Source organism: Syzygium oleosum, unplaced genomic scaffold, assembly GCF_021117445.2.
Source record: "Syzygium oleosum isolate NSW1041296 unplaced genomic scaffold, Sole_v2.1 Sole_v2.27, whole genome shotgun sequence".
NCBI lineage: Eukaryota > Viridiplantae > Streptophyta > Magnoliopsida > Myrtales > Myrtaceae > Syzygium > Syzygium oleosum.
The window spans coordinates 2,772,934-2,790,173 of record NW_026607511.1 but is presented as its reverse complement, the minus strand read 5'-3'; the positions used below and the strand labels follow the sequence as shown (position 1 = coordinate 2,790,173).

The 17,240-nt window shown below is 42.4% G+C and overlaps 1 pseudogene; it reads right to left on the bottom strand.

Annotated features, from left to right (window-relative positions):
* Window positions 1-7,982: 7,982 nt before the first annotated feature.
* LOC115694330 (disease resistance protein At4g27190-like) lies at window positions 7,983-16,938 on the bottom strand (annotated as a pseudogene).
* Between the last annotated feature and the right edge of the window lie 302 nt (window positions 16,939-17,240).

Sequence of the window (17,240 nt, the reverse complement as noted above, 5' to 3'; positions counted from 1 at the left end):
CGCCGCCGTCCTCCTCTCGCCGTCGTCGAGCCGCCGCGTCGCCTGGCAGCTCCGCCCGACGCTGCCTTCCTCCCCTCCCGAGCGCGCGAGCTCGGCTCGCCGCCGCTTACCGCCGCTTCCGGCGAGTCCCAGCCGCCGTCCAGTCGTCCAGCCGGCTCTCCAGCTCCGCCCCGACGCCTGAGTGTCGTTGTCGTCGCCGCCGGTTCGCCCCCTCCCTCAGCCCCGATCTCTCTCTCTCTCTCTCTCTCCCTCCCTCACCCTCACCCCCGGCTGATCTCTCTTCAGCTCGCCGCCGCCGTTGCCGCCACGTCGCTGCCGCCGCCGGTCGCCGTGCAGGCTAGCCCGGCCAGGCCCGGCCGTGCACAGGCTTGCCCGGGCCGTGGCCGGCTCGTCGCCCACGCGACCAAGCCGCGCGCCCGCGCTGGCCGCCGTGCCGCGCCAGCCTCGTTTGCCGGTGCCCGTGCTGGCGCCGTGCCCGCGCCCGTGCCCGCCGCCCGGGCGCGTTGCCTGTTCGGCCCGGCCCGTCGCCCGGGCGCATCGCCCATCCGCTCGCTCGTGCGCCCGGAGCACGCCCGCACACGTCCGCCGCGCCCGCGCGCCAGGCATGCCGATCGGCCATTGTACCCACTTTGGCCGGCCACCGCGCCCGTGTGGCCCGCGCCCGCGCCTAGTCCGCACTGTTCACCCGGGCCATTTTGGGCCCGAGCCGACTTTTCCCAGGCCAAAACCTAGTAAGTGACTTCCTAAACCCTACCTAGTACTTTGGGTATTTTTAGACTTGTTTAGGATGTGATTAGTATCGGATTAGGAATTAATTTAGGTGTGAGCTAATTAGATTGAGTGTGCCCGATTTATGAATTATTGTGGTGACAATTGTGTGGCTAATTTAGTGATTGACTGAGGTAAATAGCATGACTGAATTGTCGTGGCGCTTGTGGGTGAATTGGAATCAATTGAATGTGTTGACTTGAATGTCGGGTCGGTGGCCGATGTGGGGAGCATGAATTGAGTTGACTGATGTGGCGTGCTAGATTGACATTGGTAGAAGGGTGGTGATTGAAATTGATTTATATGACTAAGAGCATGGTGAATTTTGTATTGTGGTGCATGTGCATGAGAAAAGCCCGGATCGATCGGAAGGCTGAGCCTGAGGCGTGTTTACCAGGGCTGTGAAAGGCGAGTTAGACCTGAGGCGTAGGTTACGAGGGTCATTGGAAAGGGAAAAATGTCCTGAGGCGTGGTTACACGGGACGAAGCCCGGCTTGATCTGAGGGCTGACCTGAGGCGCAGTAGCGCAGGTCGTGGGAAAGTGTGAAATGTCGAGTGAGGGACGGAGCCCGGCTTGATCTGAGGGCTGACCTGAGGCGCAGTAGCGCGGGTCGTGGGAAAGTGTGAAATGTCCAAGTGAGGACGGAGCCCGGCTTGATCTCGAGGGCGACCCGAGGCGCGATGGCGCGGGTCGTGAGAATGGGCCCGAGGCGCAATGGACGCGGCAAGGTGAAAGGACCCGGGAGGTCGTGAGAAAGTTGGCTGGACCACGCATGTTGCATAGTGTTTGATTATGAGGTGAATACTGCTAGGCATGGTATGGGACGTGCCCAAGTGGTTTTACCTTATAATCGAGACACGCGCGAGTGTTATTGTATGATGCATGGAAAAATTTCCTTGTGTGATCTGAATATGAGCTCTGCTGGATGCACTAATGTGATTTGACTAATGTACAGTGTGGGCATGTGATTGGATGGCGAGGTAAGTCCATTGATATGAATTATATATATGTAATCGGGTAGATTGCATGCTGAACTTGTCTGGGTACGCATTGGCCTATGTGGGGTATAGGGGGTTGCTTATTGAGACTCGTTCTCACGGTTATTATATAACCATTTTCAGATCTGCGACCGTGATTGAGTGGAGACGACACCAGGGTATCTCGGGGATGGAGGACGGGTCAAGTTACCCCATATTTTGTGTGCCCCTCTTTTGTATAGCGAAGTAGGATACCCCACCACTATTCCCTTTTGATGTTGTGTATTTGGAATTATTGTTTTGTGTTATCCCTTTGTCATATTTTATTGTCTGGGTTGTTTTAAATTCGCTTCCGCTTGCCTTTATCGTTGGGTGTTTCGTTTGGGTCGGCGACGCGTCCTGGGACGTCGCATTCAATACGACCGTTGAAGGGGTGTCGCGAGCCCGTTGGGGTCCGGGGCGTGACAATTGATGACTTGTTCGACCAATTGCAAGGAGCCTCAGTGTTCTCTAAGACTGGTTTATGGACCGGATATTAGCAGTTAAGGATCAAGAAAGAGAATATTCTTAAGACCTCTTTTAGGACGCGGTATGGGCAATATGAGTTTGCCGTGATGCCCTTTGGTCTAACCGATGCCCATGCTGCCTTTGTGGATCTAATGAAGCGGGTGTTTAAGGAGTTTCTAGACCATTTCGTCGTAGTGTTCATTGACGATGTATGGGTGTATTCGAAAGGCTCGGAAGAGCGTGAAGTGCAGTTGAGTAAGGTGCAACGGACCTTAAGAGAACACGCACTCTTCGCTAAGTCCAGTAGGTGTGAGTTTTGGCTTAGTAGAGTAGCATTTATTAGACACATAATGTTGGGAAATGGAATTTCTGCAGATCCGTCAAAGATTGAGGCCGTGACTAAGTGACCAAGACCAGAATTAGTGACGGAGGTTCGATGTTTCTTAAGATTGGCCGGTTATTGTTGATGTTTGGTAGAAGGATTTTCGTCAATAGCAATGCTGTTGACGCATTTGTTGAAAAAGGAAACGAAATTCGATTGGACTGATAAATGTAAGCGGAGTTTCCAGGAATTAAAACATCGATTAACTACAGCACCGGTGTTGAGTATTCCGTTAGGACCCGGAGGGTACGAGATATATAGTAACGCGTCATTAATAGGACTTGAATATGTTTGATGCAGCATGGAAGGGTAGTTGCATATGCGTCGCGCCAATTGAGGCCGCATGGAATGAATTATTTCGATGCACGATTGAGGATTAGTTGCAATAGTAATTACCCTGAAGATGTGGCGACACTATTTATGTGGAGAGAAAATTCAAATTTATGCAGACCACCAGAGCCTCAAATATCTGTTTTCGCAAAAGGAGTTAAGTCTGAGGCAGTATCGGTGAATATAGTTGTTAAAGGACTATGATTGTGACCTTTGGTATCATTCTGGAAAGGTCAACCGGGTAACTGATGTATTGAGTCTAAACTTAAGTGTCGCACATTTGATGGTAAGGAATGGGCATTGTTAGAAAGAGTACGAGACTCAGAGTTCAAGTTTGAAGTGAGTCGAATCTCGAGTCTGCTAGCTACGTTAAGGATTGAGCCGGAGATCCAGGCTAAAGTTAAAGCTTTGCAGTCTACGGACCCAGAGGTACAGAAGATTATTGAGATGGACGTTACTAAGAGGAAGCCGGATTTTCAGGTAGCTGAGGACGGTGTGTTGAAATTTCGTGGAAGGTTATGTGTGCCAGACGATGCGGGAGTTAAGGAAGAAATTTTGTCCGAAGCGCATCGTAGCAGTTATAGTATCCACCCAGGTGGTACCAAAATGTACAGGAATTTGAGACAATTTTATTGGTGGAATGGTATAAAGTCGGATATAGCTAAGCACGTGGCTAAGTGCCTGACGTGTCAACAGGTGAAAGCGCAACATTATGAGCCTGAAGGACTGTTGCGACCATTGGAAATCCCATAGTGGAAATGGGAGCATATAACCATGAATTTTGTGTCGGGATTGCCGAGAAGTCAAAGAGGCCATGACGCCATTTGGGTGATTGTCGACAGATTAACTAAGTCGGCACACTTTTTGGCCGTGCGAAAGGATTTCGCATTAGAACGGTATGCAGAGTTGTATGTGCAGCAGATAGTTTGCCTGCATGAGGTACCAGTGTCTATAACTTCGGATCGTGATCCTAGATTCACCGCCAATTTTTGGAAAAGTCTGCAGACGGTGTTAGGATCCAAGCTACAGTTCAATACAGCTTATCACCCTTAGACAGATGGCCAGTCTGAGAGGACGATTCAGACGCTAGAAGATATGCTCAGGGCTTGCGTGCTAGATTTCCAAGGTAAATGGGAGGAGCAGCTACATTTGGTAGAGTTTGCGTATAATAACAGTTACCAGCAGAGCATTCAGATGGCCCCATTTGAAGCCTTGTATGGCAGAGCATGCAGGACTCCCGTATGCTGGGACGAAGTAGGTGAGCGAAGTATTACTGGTCTAGAGTTGATACAGCAGACAGTGGAAGCTGTCGAGATTATTCGAGAAAGGCTGAAGACAGCACAAAGCCGTCAGAAAAGCTATGCCGATCGGAGACGACGACCATTAGAATTCCAAGTCGGAGATCATGTTTTCCTCAAGGTATCGCCTATGAAAGGATTATCTCGATTCGGCAAGAAAGGAAAGCTGAGTCCGAGGTTCGTCGGACTGTTCGAGATTCTGGAAAAGATTGGCGATATGGCCTATAGACTTGCCCTGCCACCTACCTTATCCCAGGTACACAATGTCTTCCACGTGTCGATGTTGAGAAAATACGAGCCAGATCCGACACACGTTCTGAGATATGAAGAGATAGACGTGGACGACAGGGTGTCATACGTGGAGAGACCAATCAGAATTGAGGACCGAAAAGATCGAGTATTACGGAATAAGACGATCCCGATGGTTAAGGTAGTTTGGGAGTACCACGGGACTGAAGGCGCTACATGGGAAAGCAAAGAGGCCATGCGACGTCAACACCCCCAGTTGTTTGAGGAGCAAGTTTAGAGTACAAATTTCGAGGACGAAATTTTTGTAAGGGGGGAAGAGTTGTAACATCCTGAATTTTGACCCGTTACCGGGACCAATGAAGTGTATGTTAATGCTCGTTTGATTTTAGTAAGTCGCGCTCTAAACACAATTTTGGACTTCGGGTATCGACGGGCAATTTTGGGCGAAATCTGTATAAAGTTAGGTGCGGAATTGTATGATTTGGTAGTGGAAATTTTATGGCAGGCCTTGGGATTTAATTCGGGCATTAATTATTGGAAATTAGAAAATAACAGTGGCTGTGATCTATTGTTCATGGGGTCGTGATGGGCCGATCGGGATGCAAGTTGGGTTTTTAGAACCGGTATTTTATGGCGAGAAAGTTCTGTGAAGGATCGGAATTAATCCGACGCCGTTTGGTAGGAGAAAAATGAGAATTTACGGTTTTACCCCTTAAAATTTCCGGACTGATTTTCGAGGGCTTAAAGAATGTTTTTTTTTAAGGATCCGACACCATATTATGCTGGCCATGCATATATAGGACCGGTATGGACAAAAATTGGAATTTCGGTTCGGGATCGAAAAATTACGAAAATGCCCCTAGGGCCATTTTGACTAATTCCGAATTTTAATCAATTTTGGGGGTTAACCAAGGTTAAATGGAATTAAACCAGGTCTGGTCAGCCATGGTTAAGGACAAATGACCAATGGGTCCCTAAATTATTGGATTAGATCAAATATGGGCCATTAGATTAGGGGCAAAGTTGTCCAATTGGCTTAGATGTTAACACTTGGATCCCACTCGCACTAATTTGACCCATATTTGACCTCTCTTTCTCTCCCATTTCTAATCAGTCGAGACATTTTCCCCCCATTTCCCCTTCTTTCTCGCCATTTCTTCCTTGGACGTTATCACCGCCGAGAGGCCACCCACGCCGGACCGCCGTGCCGGAGCCACCACCGCCGAGCCAGCCACCGCCTCAGCCACCGTCAACCTCCCTCTCCTCTGGTCAGCCACCCACACCAGCCGTTTCAGCCCAAACAGAGAAGACCAGCCACTAATCGTCACCACCGTCGCCGCCGTGACCACCGGCTTGCCCCCGGAACGCCGCCATCGATTTTTACCGCATGCCGGTGATCGACCGCTCGTTCCCGTCGTCCCGAGTTAATATTAGGCAAGTATAAACCCCTAAACCCTTAATTAGTCTAATTGTACTTTTAGAGGGTAATTAGGAAGTTAATTAAGCTTAATCATGGCCTAATCGTGTCTAATGTTGTGTGGGGTGATTAGGGGACCTAATTAGTGCTTAATGATGTGGTTTAGAGGTGGATTAGGGCCTAAATAGCCTGCTGCCCTGGTACTGTTCACCAGTACCGAAAATGCTTAAATTGCCTAAGTGTTGCACCAATTGGATTCATGGATTAAAGGTTTGAAATTAGGCAATTTAGGGGCTTAATTGGGCTTAGTTAAGGCTTAATTAAATGTATTTGGTGGTTGGATGGTTAGGGTAGGTGATTAGGCCCTAATGAGATTGTTTAAGTGTGGTTTAGTGTCTAAATAGTACCCTGTTCTGGTACTGTTCACACAGAACCGAGATTGTGCAATTTGCCTAAGTTGGGACTTATTTAGTCCATTGATTAATGACTTGGTGTTAGACAATTGGGTGACTATTGAGAGCTTGTATAAACCCTATTGGAGAAATCCGTGATGGTGAGGTTGTCTAATGAAATCGTTATGTCCAAAGCGGACCTTAGGCGTATTAAATTGCCTTGGATTGATCGAGCGGAATGAGTGCCGAATTGATTGAATTAGAATGTGAATTAATTGGATTTATCGAGAGTGTGTCCAATTCGTTGAATTGATGGACATTAGTATTTGATAATTTGGCTTTGGTAATTGGCATGAATTCCCGGGCATGTGAAATGCATATCGTGTTGTTAAATAACCGGATTGAATGCATCATTATAAATGCCTATCGATTTATCAAACTGTTGGCCTTCGGGTCGGGACTACGGGTCGATTTATCAAACTATTAGCCTTCGGGTCGGGCCTACGGGTCGTTTTATTAAATTGTGGGCCTTCAGGTCGGGTCTACGGGTCGTTATAATTGTGCATGATTCACATTGAATTCAAATGCCTAACTTGCAGGGCTGAGATAATGAATTGGGCTGTGAGCCCGGGCAAATTTATAATGATTTACTGGTTCATGAGTTCATTGTGTCGATTTACCTATCTGGAGGTGCACGTTAGCCTAGTTTAGGATTAGGGGTTTTGTACTTGCTGAGTTTTATCTCACGGTTGTTGGAAAACCGATATTTCAGACCCCCGGCAGTAAAGATGGCGGAGCCGCTCGTGCGTTTTGGGATTCCCCACTTCATTGAGAAGACGATGTCTGTACACCCAGTGGGGGACGGAAATATGTACATTAGGTATTATACTTTCGCATGGGCTATATCTTTTTGACTGAAGCCCATCTTAGCTCAGTTTAGTACCCCGGCCACTGATCCTTTTTGTTCGTCTTGGCCGCGACTCGTTTTTGGTTTTGGCTCTTTGTAAATGGATTTTGTATAAGCTTCTATATGGTTACAAAAAGAGTATAGTTGTTTCTTTTTGCTGATCACTCGTGTGCGGCTATCCTTGGCTCGTGTTTATTTTGTCTGGGTGATATATATTTATTTATATATCGTGCTTTCGCTTGTGGCTTGATCTTTGTGTTGGGTTTTGAGTCGGCGATGTGTCCTGGGAGCGTCGCACTACTATTTCGACCTATAAGCGGGATGCTCATGCTTCATGGGGTACGGGGCGTGACAGTTTAATTATTTACTTAGGTGGGAAAAATCAGTATTTATAAACCTATGTTTTTTTTATCAATTTTTAATAATTTGATCTGATTGATCCACCTCTTGTTTTCACGGGATTGATGTGAATTGAAACTTGCTAATTGTTTGAAGTGCGAAGAGGCAACTTGAAATGCATAGAACGTAAACTTCCAAAATACTATGACACATAACAATCATGCCAAGTATTTCACTCCAATAGTTTTTCGTTATATTAATAACTTGACATAACGTTAATTACGTACCTCTTGATTGAAGAGGGTAGTGAAGTGTGACTTGACATAGTCCTTACTCTGAATTTCTCGTGAACCTGTCAATGATTTTTCATTCAACAAAAAGAATGTCACCATTTGTACTGTAGGGATGAATCTATCTATAAGATCTTTAGTGATGAAAACAAACAATCAGTCTTACACTTTCCGCAAGAGAAGCACGAGAAGCTTTCCAAATATTTTAAGTGCAAATTGGTTAACATAGGGAATGCCAGAGTTTATGATATTTCCATTCCTGACCCTTCTTCCTCCATAGTGATTGCCTCCATCTTCTTGCAATTCCATACCACTAGAACTCTCAGTTTTGCAAGAGATATAACCATGGATGGGAAAAACATAAACCGGAGGTTGTCACAGTTAGACACTAATAACTGCTTTAAATTATGAAATCGTACTATTCCACAAGGATTCTTGTTCCATATACGCCTTAAGCTCGGCAAGGCCCATAATTTTAAGGTGGTAAGCTCGGAGAGCATCTCAACATTTCCACTGGCACTTGGCCCATCAAGGTAAAAAATTTCTTGTACTGAAATGCAATATCCTGTGGTTAAAGTGTGTAACTTGTGTAGTTGTACTAGCGACACAGAGTTGATAACCTTTAAGAGAGATTTGCACTCTGATATTGCAAGAGATTGAAGATTGCTCAAACCCAATGGAAATTCATTGCTCCATAAGTATTTCAGCTTGGGAAGTCCAATCATCGTCAAGGACTCCAAGGATGGAATTGAAACCTGATGCACAAACCCATCAACAATAGCATTTACAATTCCAAAGGACAGACAAGAAATTCATGTGCAATAACAGGAATGGTTGTTGAAGGAAATTTACGGGCAAAGTATTCACAATCTTTAGGGTAATTTTTGTATTTACGAAAATCTTTGATAAACGATAGATAATTTACAATCCAAAAAGGTATATTACAAGCCCAAAAGACAACTAACGAACTTTACTTGTTATTTACAATATTTCAAGGGATGTTAATAGGATTAAATTTAGTTTGCTATTTACTAGCAATAAGAGAAATTAAAGTTATGGATTAGCACCCATTCAGTTTACTGATGACAACGAAAATGAGTGACCCATAAAGCAAAGAGTACTTTTAGGATAAATTACTTCCTTTAATGTAGACTACATTGACCTACTCCCTCTTTGGTTATGTTACTAATTTGAAGATACATTACTCATTTCATAGGATGATTGCTAGAAAGTAATTCACTATCTCACAAGTGGACATTACAACCATGAAAGAGATTAAGAAGCTGAAGAATGACTATGATTACGAAAGCCATAGGCAATTTATTATCGAAAGGAAATTACTTATTGCAATCCATGTTGACTATCTCAACAAGGCGAGATGGCAATCAAGTCGGTTGCAGGTGAAGAGAAACAGATGGAGATGGAATTTGCACTTGGTCCACAAGGGAGATGACCGAGCACGAGGGTTGAATCCACGAGGTGTTGGTGGTGACGTCAATGGAGGTTAATTGTGGCCGGACATGTTGGTGGCGGATGAGCATGGCAATGGCAGGAGCAAGCGGATGTGGTTCTCAACCCTTCAACGTGCGGTGAGAGAGAGGGGGAAGAGAGAGGGGATGCAGGCCCTCTTGCGATACTGAGCAACTTTTGGAGAGAGAGAGAGAGAGAGAGAGAGAGAGAGAGAGAGAGAGAGAGAGAGAGAGAGAGAGAGAGCAGGCCCCAAAAAATAGAAAAGCAAGACGACACATGTGAACCATCCATGCGCATCGTAGACAATGTATGCATAGTAGGCCAAAAACAATCCCTACTGTAACTTCCTTTCATGCTTCTTAACTCCACGATTTTTGATCAAAAACTCCACGATTGTTTTACTAAGTACCCAAAGATCATTGTAATTTTCCTCAATAGGTCGTAGCTGATAGTTACAATTATAAGTAACTACACCACTAGCCATAATTTTTCTAAAGTCGTCCAATTCTCAACTGCATCTCTATATAGTTAGTACTTTCCTTTATTGTACATTCTTTGGTATAGCTTAGAAATCTTGACATGAGAACGTTATCACTTAACAATTACCCAATAACAAAGTGAGTTAACTTAAATTGTCATAAGGGCTAGATATTGAGTTTAGCAATTAACCGCAATAATCACAAATTTCCTAAAGTCCATGTCAATGACGGTAACCTATCTTTGCAAATAGTATGTTACCTGAAGTTCTTGTAAGTTTGAAAGTCCTCGAGATTCCAAATTTCCTTAAGAAATAATAATCAACTTGAGATTATCGTGAACTTCTTTTTCCGTATCTTTAGTCAATTACCTCAATGTTGCTATGAAGTCTGTAAGCTTATGTAAACTATCCTAATTAACTATACTTAACGAAACATTTCAGTATAATCGCATGCATCTTTGCAGATCTAATGGTTTCTTCGCAAAAACAAAAAAGAAAGAAAACGAAAATAAGTATTAAGGCAAGAGTAATTCTTCAATGAAGATTTAAAGACCTAAAGCCTCCTTGCAAATTTTCCCAATATAGTTCCTTCCATTGCCTCTGAAAGCGAGCTCTCTTTGTGGAAGCTCAAAGCATGGGAAGAAGAAAAGTCTTATACCCAGGGATACTACATTGTTGGACCCACAACTTATATGTCTAGGACCATTTCCACCTTTAATTGCTCCCGTCAATTTGCACTTGCATGATTTTCATCTCCTATTAAATGTTATCACCAAAGCTAGTTAAGCAATTAGCTACATCTCCACATAGTAACTTAATAATTTAATCTACTATAAATTATCGCCCTCAAATTCAATTCAATGCCATTAACTGTTGTTGTGATGATCTAAACTATCCACTTCATGTTCGTAAGTTTTCAGTTACACAGTGCCTGTGACAATTCTATAAGTTGGATTTCTAGGTGATAAAGTTTTACTAAACAAAATCATTAATAATTCATATTACGAATGTTTTTTTTTTGGTAAAGATTCATATTACGAATGTTACGGTCTACTATATCTCAATTGTCATTTCATACACTCGAAACTCGATTACATCATGGCATAATGCTTCAAATTGTGGGTTGACATTTTGTTATGAGCTCCAAGCATTCACCTGAAAATCTTTTGATTTGTTCGTTGAACAAATTAAAAGCAGGATTTTGACCATAATAAAGGAATAAAGCACATGAAGTTGTTCAGAAATGAGACCAAAATTTGACTGCAGGAATCAATTAATAAAATTAGACCCAAATTTTATGTGAATAAAGCAAGAAAAAGCAGGTAAATGATAACGATTTTCACCGCTTAACATAAAATTTGTGAGTAATTTTCAAGTAAATTTTGATAATCAAGTTTGCATTCAATTATGGACCAAGCCTATGTAGATTATCCCTTGATTTCGGTCAGAATCATACTTAATATAATGAAAAATAGAATGGCGTAATTTCTAGTTATGAAATTTTTCATCAACATTAGGAATTTCATTTGCATGTATTTCAAAATATTGATCACTCTCCAAAATAAAATATTTAGGACTCAGTTGACTCTCAACCAAAATGTGAGGACTTGTATGACGTCTTAATCCCAAACTTATCTATATCTATCTTTTATATTGACTACATTAATACTTATAGCTAAAAATATTACCATGGAGTAATCTTGGAGATTTAATGCTACTTTTGGCCATTTTGCCTGTTCACAATAATAGAACTCCACGATGAAACCAGGAGGGCGGGACCAACTGTGGAATGGTGCCAGTTGATCTGGAAAGACGGTATCAGCAAGCACAACTTTATCGGCTGGCTAGCATGCAGGGACAGACTACCCACAGCAGAGATCGCATCACGTTGGAAGCCTGAAATAGATAGCCATTGCAATTTCTGTCTATTTGATATGGAAAGTAGAGATCATCTATTCTTCTAGTGCACCTGGACTAAAAGCATTTGGCGTACTATCCTTGCACAATACAGGATCCAGCGGTATATAGGAGGATGGAACAAAGAACTCGAATAGATGATAAGTGCTACCAAAGGCAAGGATCTGGCAGCTACACTTCTCAAGGTATCTTTCCTAGCAATCATTTATTGCATCTGGATGGAGCGTAATCATAGATGTTTCCAACACAAGTCACATGATGCCCTCATCATCTTGGCTAAAGTTCGTAAACTTGTCAGAGGGCGAGCTTCACACTACAAAACTTGTAGACCTTCTAGGGCAAATGTAATATTGGCTAATAAATGGAGACTCCCACACTCCATCTTTTCGTGATCATAGTTCCTTTTGTAATGCTAGGGTATGCCCCTAAGCTTTTACACGTCAACTTATGAATGGTACTTACATTTCACACCAAAAAAAATAATAGAACTCCTCTCTCAACAAGCCACTCATTACTTTTTGCCCGTCCTTCCTCTCTTTCTTCATTACTTCACTATATAATTGGAACACTATTATATTTTTCCTCATTCTTCAATGATGCTAATGTACATCAATATAACCTTCATTTACTTATAAAAAAACTAAATATTAAAGGAATATCATACAAAACCCCTTATGAACTTTAAGGGCAGTGCACATTTACTCCTGAACTTTAGTGTTCCTTCAACTTTGATTTTATTGTGGATGTCAATCCTTCATTCATTTTACCATTTGGATTTGCTTTACATGTGATTTCCTAATGGTAGATATTTGTTTTAGATAAATCGTCCTTTTGCCTCTAAATGCATTAATATATATTAAAATTTTCCAAAATAAGTACAAAAATATGAGGAAAAAAATGCAATGATAGCGAAGAATCATTGGGGACAAAAGAGTAATTTAAATAAAAACAGAGAAGAATTACAATTTAAAATCACATCTTGGGCACTCGCAAACGGAAAAATGGACGAATGGTTGATGGCTCAAGGGTTTTGTGTAAGCGTTCGTGTTTGCGTTCTTTGGTTTCTCTCCTTCCTAATTACGTGCCCTTAATTGTTTTTCTTTTTTAAAGCTGTCTTTATCCGTTCTTGCCCTTTTTCTTTCAAATGGGTGCATCGGTATATGTAAAAAGCTTTAGGTGTATGGTGTCGGTTCGGTCGAGGCATGGAAATCTTTTTGCCTTGACATTAGGTGTGTTCGAGGCGCAATAGGGTTCTCTTGATGATGGGGTTCTGGATAGTGATGAGGGGTTCTTGTTTACCGGTGGATTAGACGTGTAACTAAGAAAAAAAGAAGGAAAGAAAGACCGTTTTTTTGAAAATGCTCGATCATTGCTAGGGTGCCGCCGGTTTTATCAACAACCGCTTAGATCATGAAGCTGCAGTGTATCTGGCTATGAAAAAAAAAACTACCTGCTTCTTTGTATTCTGCTCTCAAACTTCATGGGGGATTTTGTATAATTTTTTCTCAAAGGTGCTCACTAGTGCCAACGACCACGAGATGTTAAACATAAGTTGCAGAAGATTTATGTTTGTGATGCCCAAAGTGCGTACAAATTACACAACTTCATGTGCATGCATGCATGAACATGCATAAAATTATGTATTCTTATAATTAAGGGGCCTATGCATGACTAAGTGCCTATTTAAATACATGATACACAAAAGACGTGGATCAATTAGCATAAAAGCTTTTATTTAAAAACCGAGTCCTCTTACCCATTCTTCATATTGATTTTTACCAGTCACCTATATTATATATTTTATAGATAATAACAAAGACAACTATTATAGTGAAATCCATTTCACAAGATTATGATATTACTTTGTTATGAAATTATTTTAATGCCAAAATTCCTTTCAATTTTGCTCTGTGAAACCCTATCAATATAGATATACTTGCAGCATGTTAGTTGAAGATAATTCAGAACCTATCACAAACTAAGTTTACATGGATTTCATACAATTAGTTGGATTTCTACACAATTAAGAGAAACAGAAGATTACTTTATCTAATTATAGAGAAGGCATCAACGAATAAGGTAATTAAGAAGAAAATGATAAGAAGATAATGAAATGATTAATAAATAATTAATACTATTTTGATAGAAAGTTACCTGTTGCCCATTAAAGAACGCAATTTGAGTGCCAACTTGGTCATCGGATGTACTACTAGAAGGAGCTGTGCCGGCGAAGAAAAAGTTGTTCATATCTGGCAATTTACGCAACTCCAGTACATGCAAATTACGCAACTCAACTTTGTCACAATCATCAACTTCTACGATCTCCCGCATTAAGTGGCAATAGAGAACATGGATCTCTTCTAATTGTGGAAGTTCTCTCAGTAATGAAAGAGGAAACAAAACTTGTATCTTGTCACAACTTTCGACTTGTACTACTTTTAATGTACAGAATGACTTGAAGGACATATGGTTGTGGCATATCTTTTTCAAGTTGATGAGATTCTTGAGAAGTAACGTCTCCAACATCTTAAAAGCAGTAAGGGAAGGCCATTGGAGGATGTAATGGATGGAGGGACTATCAACGATGTGCAGATGCTTTAGTTTTGGAAAACCTTCTGGGGATAACTCGCAAACACTTTGCTCAATTTCATTCAACCCATCCAAAAATAGATCGTCGGTTCCACTTAAGGTAGTTTGTATGCATCCTTTTCGAAGAACATCGCTCATTGGATTCAACTTGAGCTCCAATGTCCTCGATCCTTTGTAAGCCCTCGGCAGGTGCCGCATATTACCTATTTGGATTTTATACTTGGTTAATTTCTCAATGTTTAGATCCTTTGGGAGTGCACTCGGATTGGGAATGGACACATGTAGAGTGCAGAGCTTCTTCATGTTATTCAACTCAATCAAACGAGCATTAGTTGGTAGAGTTTGCTCCATGGCATTCCATTTATCAAAGCTATTCTCCATATACAACTCTTCCAATTTGATCAATCTTCCAAGCACACCCGGCTCAATTGTATGAAGTTGGGAACAGTTGTTCAAGTCTAACAACCTCAACACTACAAGTTGCCCAATTTCTTTTGGCAATCGCTGAATGTTGGAGTTTTGGAAACTAAGAATTTGTAGCCCTTTTAGCTCGCCAATAATGCCTACATTGTCTAACGTACAATCATCAAGACACAAAGTGTGCAAGTTTTCCAAAACCTGAAATGGCGACGGCGAACAAATGACACTTATCCCAGTAAGATTTAAGACCATGAGTTTCCTCATAGATTTAAATAGTGAATTTTGAACGTTAAGAGATTTATTGTTTGTGAACAATAAAAAGATCTGCAATTCGGGGCAATCTAATTCCTCAGGAATCTCCTTCATGTGAACGTAGGGAAAGCATATTGCCCTACAATTTTTTAGCTTGTCCTTCGGCAACTCTGTTACGAACTTATCTTTATCTTTCAACATGAGAAGAGAATGATCTCTTGAAGCATCCGAGGCTACAAACTCACGAACCAGGTCATGTATCTTGAAACCGTTACCATCTCCATTCTCTAACAAAAGTGAGGATGCTTGAAGAGTACGTATTAGTGAGCTCAACCTATTTCTAGCTTCTTCCATGCTACCATCTTGTCCATATAACCCCAAACCCACGCCGTACCTCACCAAATTTTCAAGAGAGGGCTCAGACGCGCCATAAGCAACACAGAGTCGTAGTGTTAACTTCACATCCTCTTCTAAATTATTATAACTCAATTGCAACATTTTATTTATCACCTCACTGATTCCTTTATCTTTAGACATCTCGATTTGTTTCAGAGTATCCTTCCATTCAGATAAACTAGCGTCTTTAAGACGTTTTGCAATTGAGAGAATTAGGAAAGGCACACCTGCGCATTTGTGGAGTGCTTCATCCACCAAGGGTTTGAATTCGTCAACGTGAACTTTGTCTCCCACAATCCTCTCAAACAATTTTTTTGCCTCTTCCTCCTGCAGTCCGCCAAGGAGGAAGTCCCTATCGCAGCCCATTTCCCTTCGCAAAACATCTCGATTTCTCGACGTCAATAACAACTTGCATCCTATGACTTTGTTGTCATATCCACAAGGAATGCCGACTGATTTCAAGTCAAGCCCCTTCCACAAGTTGTCCAGTATTATGAGGACCTTCTTTTCCTTCTTCTCCTCATTTTCCAACCTCGTGTGCAGACGCTCTGCTCGCACACTGACATACTCTTCGTTCTTTATGTCCAGGCCTAACGCATGAGCGATCTCTCCTTGAATCCTCTTGATGTCTGGATTTTCTGACACGTCAGCCTTAGCTACCATATCAAATGATTTCTCTTCCCTTATTCTCCTTTCGGCATCCGCCAAAAGGGTGGACTTGCCGACCCCGCCCATCCCGTAAACCCCAACCATGCTATTGCTGTTATCGGCAAGAGCGTTCATGATGTCCTGTATGATCAAAGCTCTGGATTCGAAGATGCCATCGTCCCTAAGCTTAATCGACGGGACGACATCTTTGCCTTCTTTCCCAGTTGGAGTCGGAGTAGCAACACTCCCCGGAGCGGGACCGCTAAAGGAGATGTCCTTGAATTCATTGCCATCTCGAACGAGTCGTTTAATGCCCTCGATCTTGTCCTTGGCCTTCCTGCTGAACTGAAAGCGGCACTTGGGGTCGGGAAAATTCCCATGGCAGCAAGCCTTGCTCGCCATTTCGAAGTCACACAACAGGTCTCGCGCCTCCTTCAAGGCCTTCTCAGTACTTGCCTGCCACTCTGTGACCTGACCGTAGACAATACGGAGATTGTTTCCGGCCTCTTCGGCAGCATTGTGGATCCTCTCAGCCTCACACGCCAGCTTCCCAGCTTCCTTCTGAAGATCTTGGGCATATCTCTTGGAGGACAACACGAATCCAAATTGACGCTTAATGGGAATAACGACGCACTTCAAGACATCCCATGCAATAGAGACGACAGAATCGATCGACATTTTTCTCTGATTTTTTTTCGAGAAACACAGACCAAGAAAACGAGAGAGAGAGAGAGATACTGAAGAAGAAGAAGAAGCGCAGGAGGAAGAATGGTTGTGCAGAAGAGAAGGAAGTGCGAAACAGAGCAAGAACAATGAGAGACGAAGAAGGTGAAGAGAATTGAGTGCATAAAAGGATGAAGGAAGGGGAGCGTCAAAGAGTGGAATAACTGTCGAAACTAGGAATGACGGTGGCCTCTCAACCACAATTATCTCACACCAAGAGAAGCAACAGGATGAGTAAGTTAAGGGCCTTAAGGCCACCATTGACTAAGAAGGGAAAAAAAAGAAGCTAAATAGAGAAAGGCCATTACTAACAATAAAAGGAGGAAAGATACTGAATAGCAAAATATTTAATTTGTCTCTTTTCGAATAATTAATAAGTAAATCATCAAACAATAGACACTTAGAAATTAAAAAAACGAGAAAAAATCATTTGGACTCAACTAAATCAAATAAGTCCATTTAAAAAAATAATGAACTGATGTTAGGTAGT